The 9,057-nt window shown below is 41.1% G+C and overlaps 2 non-coding genes across 2 annotated transcripts; both read left to right on the forward strand.

Moving 5' to 3' along the window:
* The first annotated feature begins 8,600 nt into the window (after nucleotides 1-8,600).
* TRNAQ-UUG (transfer RNA glutamine (anticodon UUG)) lies at nucleotides 8,601-8,672 on the forward strand. The gene has a single exon. It is a non-coding gene; the product is annotated as a tRNA-Gln (tRNA).
* Nucleotides 8,673-8,760: 88 nt separating this feature from the next.
* Nucleotides 8,761-8,833, forward strand: TRNAA-CGC (transfer RNA alanine (anticodon CGC)). Its single transcript has one exon. It is a non-coding gene; the product is annotated as a tRNA-Ala (tRNA).
* Nucleotides 8,834-9,057: the final 224 nt, after the last annotated feature.

A 9,057-nucleotide genomic window follows, 5' to 3' on the forward strand; every position in this document is an offset into this window, starting at 1 on the left:
GTTGTCGAGGACGACAACGATTTCAGGTGGAGGAGAATGTAAGACCTCCGAGCTGCGGTGCGATGGGCGCCGGGTGAGCGATCGTGCATGAGGGCGCGGGCGGGCGCACAAGCGCGCGGATGGGAAGAAGTGCGACGGGTCTGCGACGTTGGTGCGACGAGCTACGACTATATGCGATGATAAAAGCGACGTTAAAAATACACAAAAAATGGCTAAGTGTCATTTCCTCACTTGTACGCATATGTTATGAAACAATATGGAGGTTTATATATACGTGGAATAATAAAACATAAAATATAACATAATAATATAATGGAGCATACGACAAAGATTATGGGGTGGTCGGCCATGGGTTAACACCCCATGTAACATCACATGTATGAATTATAAGGACATACGATGGGCAATAAAATATAATATTATGTGAAAGGGCTTCATGACATAAGTCGGCCTTAAAGAAAGTACGCATGATGTGGAGCATATATATATGACGAGGGTGCTCCTCATTCGAACCAAGAATCTTCACTCATATACTCTCGCATAAGGGAAGGATAAAAGGTGCATAGTCTTGTAAGGATATGTGCATATCTCATGCGCATAAGACTTAAGGACTTTGTAAGTTATATTATGTGAAGGGGTGGCAAGTGTGTCACGGTTTGAGGAGGTTCTAGTGTGCGGTTTTATGCAGGATTTGGTGGGAAAGTCGAGTGGCTCGGGTGAGCACTCCTTCTTATGCAAAGGTGCATAAAATGTTGTAAAAGGCTGTTCTATGCCTTGTTGTAAAAATATTCTAAGTGTTGGCTTGAAGTTTGTCAAGTACACTTGTATTGTAAAATTGAAGAAGCTGTTATAATATACTGTCGGGCAGACTTTCTGGGAGTTGCCCCTCCCTTTGTACTTGATCTTTGGAATTGTTGTTCTCGGTTAATTGTACATGAATGATGAATAAGAATGATCTTCATTAAAGTATAAAGGATATTGCTTTTACTCGGTTGCAAAATATAAGTTAAGTATGTTTATGTTGGAAAAAGGCGTAGTCCATAAACGTTAGTATTGTTAAAAAGAAAGCGTTCGGTGGTGCCGCACCTCGCTACAAGCGGTTGGAAGATCACCGCAGGTGTAGGGGCGTGACAGTCGGTATCAGAGCTTGGTTGGAGCTGGTGAGTAAGGTTGCTCGTAATAGTGACAAGGGTACTTGCAGGTGAAGGATACCGTTTCACACGAAGTGAGACAAGGGCCGGTTCAGGTTGCAGGTGAAGATGACTATCTTGCAGAAATTGGGTTATACATCCTTGAAAGAATTCGGAAGGAGTCTACTTGAAGAGTCAGGAAGAATAATACAAGAATTTGAGGAATGTGGCAAAAGGATGTTTGAAACAAAGAATGCTCTCTGTGCCTTGGTTAAAGAAGGGGTTCCTGATATGGAGGAAGCTCTTCGACTTGCAAAGGAAAGAGACTTGATTGAAGCTAAATTCAAGGAGCTCGAGATAAGACAGAAGGAATTGGAGCATCTCATAGCCTTGAAGAGGGAAGCTGAGAAAGAACTTCTTCAACCCGGTTGGACAATGGAGCAAGGTGAAGTTGCAGACTGTGCCATCAAGGAAGAGGAAGCCGTGATGATCAAAGATGTTGAATAAATGACTACGATGAAGGATGAACTTGAGGATGATCAAGTTGAACCAGGATCGTGCAGTTTGTCAACATGTATGGATGAGGTCACTCACATGGAGGAGCCTCATGATGATGAAGTAAGTATTAGTACTTGTGTTTCATTTGGGCATTTGGGAGATGGACTATGTGCAGGAAAGGGCAAAGCCAGTTTACCTATGCTATGGAGGATCTTACCATGGATGACTATGATGGGACCTTGTATGGAGGAGCAAGGATTGTCAGTTGTTGCAAGGCTTGTTGAGGCTACTTGTGACCTTGTGATGGAAGGTGCAAGGACTCGAGACAAGGGTGGGACTTGATGATCGTTGTGGAGGATTGGGTCATGCTTTAGCCACTTTGGCTAAGTGCCCGGCATGACTCATGGACAGATTGAGGAGGGCACACACTTGTGATGTTTTGGGTGGGATTCTCATGGCTGAGACCAAGATATAGTCTTGATGGACACTTTCGTGGAGGAGCTATGATGAAGAGACTCATGACATGATGATATGATGATGAGATGGTTGGGTGACCGAGTTCACTAAACCGAAAGTTGAAGACATGGATGGGATGGCCAGATGTTGTGATGTGTCTACTTGGTTGACTACATGGGAAACTTAGTCATGGACATCAGGTTGGAGACTTGAAGACATGGAGCATGGCAAAGACCTATGCAAGAACATTGTGTGGAAGCACTTGTAGAGATGTCAAGGGACATCCTAACAAGGTGCTAGGGCAGGAATGTTATGCAAGAGGACTTGTTAGTGTGACATGGGAACTTGAGGATGGAACATTGCAGATGATGAAGAGGACTTCATGGACCTAAATGGGGCACATCAAGAGTTGATCAGATTGGAGACTTGAGGATGGCACATTGCAGATGATGAAGAGGACTTCATGGACCTGAATGGGGCACATCAAGAGTTGATAAGATTGGAGACTTGAGGGTGGCACATTGCAGATGATGAAGAGGGCTTCATGGACCTGAATGGGGCACATCAACAGTTGATAAGAGTGGAGACTCGAGGATGGCACATTGCAGATGATGAAGAGGACTTCATGGACCTGAATGGGGCACATCGAGAGTTGATTACTTGGATGGAGTTGTGAGCAGCTATGGAGCATTCCTACTACATGGGGAGCTGAGGCATATTGTATGCTTGCTGAGGTGTTGGTTGGAGATGGCTCATGGAGCTCATGATGACATGAGATTGTTGTGACTTTTAGGGACTTCATGTACAGTGGACTTAGAAGATCTGATGCATTGAGGAGCTGAGGTCAGGTGACTTTGATGCAGTATGGGATGCATACTTTCAAAGTGCATGTATGGGCATGGCTTGGAAGAGTGACTTGATGTGGAGGATCGATGAGGCACTTTGGAGTGGTGGAGTTACAATGATGATGATGATGCTTTGGTGATACACTTGAGCATGGGTTGAGCCGAGACTCAACGACTTTCTATACATGGGAGCTAATTTGATCAAGGATCATGGGCAGCACTTGGATAGGTGAGACAAGTGCATACTTGTTTCGATGGCAGACTTGAGGGATGGCACATTGTAGATGAGATGAAGATTTGCTTCATGGACCTAGATGTGGCACATCGAGAGTCGGTTTGATGAGATGATCTCTTCACTTTGGAGGAGACACACACATGGACAACATAATGCAGTTGACAGTGGTTCTACATATGTTGCAGTGATGTTTTCCTTATGTGGAGGAGTCAACATCATGGATAGTGGTATGTTGTCGAGGACGACAACGATTTCAGGTGGAGGAGAATATAAGACCTCCGAGCTGCGGTGCGACGGGCGCCGGGTGGGCGATCGTGCATGAGGGCGCGGGCGGGCAGAAGTGCGACGGGTCTGCGACGTTGGTGCGACGAGCTGCGACAATATGCGACGATAAAAGCGACGTTAAAAATACACAAAAAATGGCTAAGTGTCATTTCCTCACTTTTACGCATATGTTATGAAACAATATGGAGGTTTATATATGCGTGGAATAATAAAACATAAAATATAACATAATAATATAATGGAGCATACGACAAAGATTATGGGGTGGTCGGCCATGGGTTAACACCCCATGTAACATCACATGTATGCATTATAAGGACATACGATGGGCAATAAAATATAATATTATGTGAAAGGGCTTCATGACATAAGTCGGCCTTAAAGAAAGTACGCATGATGTGGAGCATATATATATGAGGAGGGTGCTCCTCATTCGAACCAAGAATCTTCACTCATATACTCTCGCATAAGGGAAGGGTAAAAGATGCATAGTCTTGTAAGGATATGCGCATATCTCATGCGCATAAGGCTTAAGGACTTTGTAAGTTATCTTATGTGAAGGGGTGGCAAGTGTGTCACGGTTTGAGGAGGTTCTAGTGTGCGGTTTTATGCAGGATTTGGTGGGAAGGTCGAGTGGCTCGGGTGAGCACTCCTTCTTATGCAAAGGTGCATAAAATGTTGCAAAAGGCTGTTCTATGCCTTGTTGTAAAAATATTCTAAGTGTTGGCTTGAAGTTTGTCAAGTACACTTGTATTGTAAAATTGAAGAAGCTGTTATAATATACTGTCGGGCAGACTCTCTGGGAGTTGCCCCTCCCTTTGTACTTGATCATTGCAATTGTTGTTCTCGGTTAATTGTACATGAATGATGAATAAGAATGATCTTCATTAAAGTATAAAGGATATTGCTTTTACTCGGTTGCAAAATATAAGTTAAGTATGTTTATGTTGGAAAAAGGTGTAGTCCATAAACGTTAGTATTGTTAAAAAGAAAGCGTTCGGTGGTGCCGCACCTCGCTACAAGCGGTTGGAAGATCACCGCAGGTGTAGGGGCGTGACAGAAGACCTCGAGCTTTCTCTCTCTGGTGTGAAGGAAATGGCCTACCACTTGGATATTGGAACTGGGGTTGCAGCCAATGTTTTGGCCAGCTCTTTGAGAAAGCTTGTTGAAGTGGTGAAAATGGTTATTTCTCTGCCTCAAGCTGTCAGCGACATGGAATCTCAAGTTCAACGTCTCAACACTGTGATAAATGATATAAACACAGATCTCAATCAGGAACAAAGGAACCCAAATTCCATAGTGGAGAACTAGATGGGTAAGGGAAAAAATTCCATAAAGACTGTCACATCTATTGGCGAGGAGTATCAACAACAAAAGAATTGTATTGGTTGTTGCCCTAACTGCCTCCGCCACTACCAAATGAACAAACATATCAGGGATTGGAAAATGGATGTTGATCACCTCCACCAGGAGAAGCAGACAGATTTTCCACCAAGAGAGAAAATATGGGGACTTTACTCCGCCCAATCAGATCTCGATTCAGATCCCTGGATATGATTTCTTAAAAAATGCAATACAATCTGCACAGTTGAAGCTTGAGTGGTTGTTGACTGAAGATAACAGCATTCGAATTATTGGGGTGCATGTCATGGGTGGCATTGGTAAGACGTCGCTACTAAAGACCATTAACAACAACCACATGGTAAGCAGTTCATTTTATGCCATTATTTGGGTAACGGTCTTGAAAGACTACAATATTTCAAATTTACGAGATTTCATTGGTAATAGATTAAAGATAAAACTTCCACATAAATCCAATATGCCAGAGCGAGAATATAAATTGTCTTCTTCTTCTTTAAGGGATAAAAAACTCCTTCTTGTATTAGATGATATGTGGAAGAGTCTTGAGCTGCAGAGCCTTGGAGTGTCATTGAACGACAGTGGCTCAAAACTTGTTTTGTCTACTCAGAGTAATGAAGTATGCACTAGTATGGGAGTAGAGGATATAATAATAATGGTTCCGCTATTACAGGAGGAGGGATAGAAGTTGTTTTGTAGTAGAGCATTTCCCAAGGGGAATGTTCCACACGGAATGCAGGATGTTGCGAGAAAATTATCACAACAGTGCAAGGGTTTTCCAATGGATGTAAATGTAATTGCCGCCGCAATGAGAAACTATACAAATACATGAGTGGGAGCATGCTTTACAACAAATGCAAAAGGTTGATGAGACTTTTTATGGCCTGCACAATGAAATTGAAGAAAAACTATTTCAACGTCTCAAATGGAGTTATAATGGTCTACCAGATTGTTTCAAGACTTGTTTTGTGTATTTTGTGGCTTATCCCTATGACACAGAAGTCAAGTGTGAAGAGGTCATAGACATCTTAATTGTAGATGATGTGGCGGAAGGCAATGGAGAGAACTATTTTCCTGACACTGCGTAAAGTTTTAACATGCATCTAAGTAATCGTTACTTGATTGAGGTGGTTCACATGGATGACGTTGGAAGGATTTCCTATGTTAAAATACAAGATATCCTTCGTGATCTAGCAATTCACACCGCAGAGAAAGATAAAAGGTGTTATTTTAAAGTTGTGCAAGGTGTGATCCATTTTCCCTCTAAAAAATATAGTGATAGTTGTGAAAGAATGTCGTTGATGAGGAATTCTCTACACTCCCTGCCGACAACCTTCGCATGCTAATCCCTCTAAGTTGTGTTGTTAAGGAAGAATCCTAGTATTGAAAAAGTTTCTAAAAGCTTCCTGTGTGATATGTTCTCACTAAGGGTTCTCAATCTTAGTAAGACTGGCATAATGTCTCTCCCATCTTGTATCGGAAAATTGAAACATCTGGCCTCCCTCCAACTAGAATCCACAAACATCTATGAATTGTCGAAAGCTCACTAAGGTTTTTCGATCTTAGTAAGGATGGCATAATGTCTCTCCTATCTTGTATCAGAAAATTTAAACTTCTGGCCTCCCTCCAACTAGAATCCATAGACATCTATAATCCATTAGTGAAGGAGCTTCAAGTTTTTAATGTTAAGTCGATGTCAATGATTAGGGTGCCTTTCGAAGAGTATAAGTGAACTCAAATGTTTGAGGGCAATTGACATAAGTTATTATGAAAGGTTGACTCATCTTACGCGTGGAAAATCAGAATTGGTTTCACTGGAAATATTGAGCATGTAGTGGAGTGTTCCACTGAAATTCGAGGAGGTGAAAAATGTGAAGATAAAGAATGCTTGTTTAAAGGACCTACAAAGTTTGAGTTGTCTCAGGGTTTTATAAAATTGTAAATTAAGGAAGGGGTTATGGGTAAGTGGTTAAAGATGAGATGGTTGGATCTGGGTTTTAAGGGTGCAATTGGTCAAGATTACCTTCTGCAGCATATGCAGGTGATGAAAGATCTGAAAAGTTTTACTCTTCGGTATTGCGAGGTGGAGCGATTACTCAATTCTGAAAGCTCGCATTACTTTCTCTAAATGGATGTCAGTAGTTGAAAGAGCTCCCTGCGGAGTTTCCATCTTTGAGAGTGTTGTGTATAGATGAATGACATAACTTGGAGAAGTTGAAGTTGGGGATAGGTTTGTTGGAAAATTAATCCCAACCATCATGTTAAATAAAACGACAACAACCATACTTGTGGTAAGCCCTAGCCTTCCTCACTCAATCCATTAACTAATTCTCTTTCTTATGCTCTAGTTTAGGTGTGAATTCCAAACCTAGATTTACACTTTTGGGGTCTATCTTCCTTTTAAGTTATAGGATCAGGTGTTGGAAAGTTCCATTTCGCGTCTTGGAAACAAAACGTCTAAACATGTTTGGATATGCATATAAATGGTTTCCAGTAATATTTTTTTGATAGGTAAAAAATATTAGGAGAGGGTTTCTTTCTTATTCATGAATTGTTTTGGAATATGACACATAACAACACATTGCTCTAGGGGGTCCACTTGGTGGGTTGGATCTACAAAAGACCACCAGATAGTCTCATGTCCCAGCGATTTGTCACCCATAGTAAACTCTTCAATTCAATAGAACCTCATCCCTTAAGAAACCTTGCAAGAGTTGGCAACTCATAACATTAAGTCCATTAGGCTAGGCCAAACAATGGACATCTCGCACCAAAAGGCGTTTGCTAACCAATATAGGGGCCTCACCTAGGTTGTCAACTTGGTTTACTTGTATAACAAGACTTGTGGACAATTGCGCTAGACTCAAGTGTATAGTGGTAGTCTCACTGATTTTTCTCCTCAGCTCTCCTCAAAAAATAAAAACAAAACAAAAACTAGAAAATTGAAATTTTGAAGCAAGAAACTCAAATATAACCAAAATCCTAAACTTGCTTTGAGTTCAAAAGATTAAATCAAATATGCAGAGACACAAAAACATGAACGTGCAAATCATCCCAAACAAAATAAACTAGGTTCAACATAAATAACAAAGACCCAACCATGGGTGAAGAAATTTAAAGCAAAGTAACCGCAACAAAAAGAAAAAGAAAGAAATCCACATTCACATCTCAAACTATAACGAGAAATCAGAGCAGCACTTCAATGTAAATGCGAACAATTGGTGTGAAATCAGAGCAGCACTTCAATGTAAATGCAAACAATTGGTGTGAGTTTTACTGGGTAAGAAAAAATGAAATGTAGTTCTTATAAGATTGATTGGTAGTTGATTACAAACGGCCGTTTTATAACAAGAATGGTTTGGTTGAGCTTTTGAATAACTTTATTGGTAGTAAGCCATTTTTGTATTTATGCATGCGTTGGATACAGCGTTTTTTTTCTTCCTTCATATAAATCTCCCCATTCTGGTCCAAGAAAACATATGAGTCAACTAGGGTAATTTATGTGTCCATCCGGGTTCAACGTCCTAATGAGGACGGAGAAAGAAAATTCCAGAATGCAATGCGATGTTAGGCCTCTCGACAGCCTCGCAGATAATTTTGCTGTCGCAGATTCAAATTTCGCCAAAAAAACCGTGTAGGTAAAAAGGACGTTCATGCACAGAAAAGTCAGGCCCGGTCATGTCTGTGGCCAGAAATTTATCAGGCTGGTTTAAATCCAACAGTTAAGAACCCTAGAATGCAATGACACTAATAATTATTTCAAAGTTATTCGGAGGTTGTGATCAAAGAACTGGTTCTATGGTGTAGTGGTTAGCACTCTGGACTTTGAATCCAGCGACCTGGGTTCGAATCCCGGTAGGACCTTAAACGAGCTCCACATTTGTGGTGGTAAATAAATGTTAAGCACGCGTTGCTTTGTGGTTTGTTATTCACAATAGAACTGGCCCATTGAGGGGATGTAGCTCATATGGTAGAGCGCTCGCTTCGCATGCGAGAGGCACGGGGTTCGATTCCCCGCATCTCCATTATGGTTGAACGCTTCGAAAGGATAGTTTTTAGTGTTGGTTCTACTGGCGTTGGTATTTATGTTTCGTTCTCAAGAATGAATATATCCGATAAATGAAATAGGGCAGGCATTATTTTATTAATCTTAAGGGATTAATAAGTCCGAGAGAATATTTGGATTAATAAATTTGATAATAAGTAGAAGAGATTAATATTAAATATTTGGATTAATAAGTTTAAGAGA

The sequence above is a fragment of the Pinus tabuliformis genome, chromosome 5_2, assembly GCF_031772625.1.
Source record: "Pinus tabuliformis cultivar Carrire ecotype Pingquan chromosome 5_2, CPIR1, whole genome shotgun sequence".
Lineage (NCBI taxonomy): Eukaryota > Viridiplantae > Streptophyta > Pinopsida > Pinales > Pinaceae > Pinus > Pinus tabuliformis.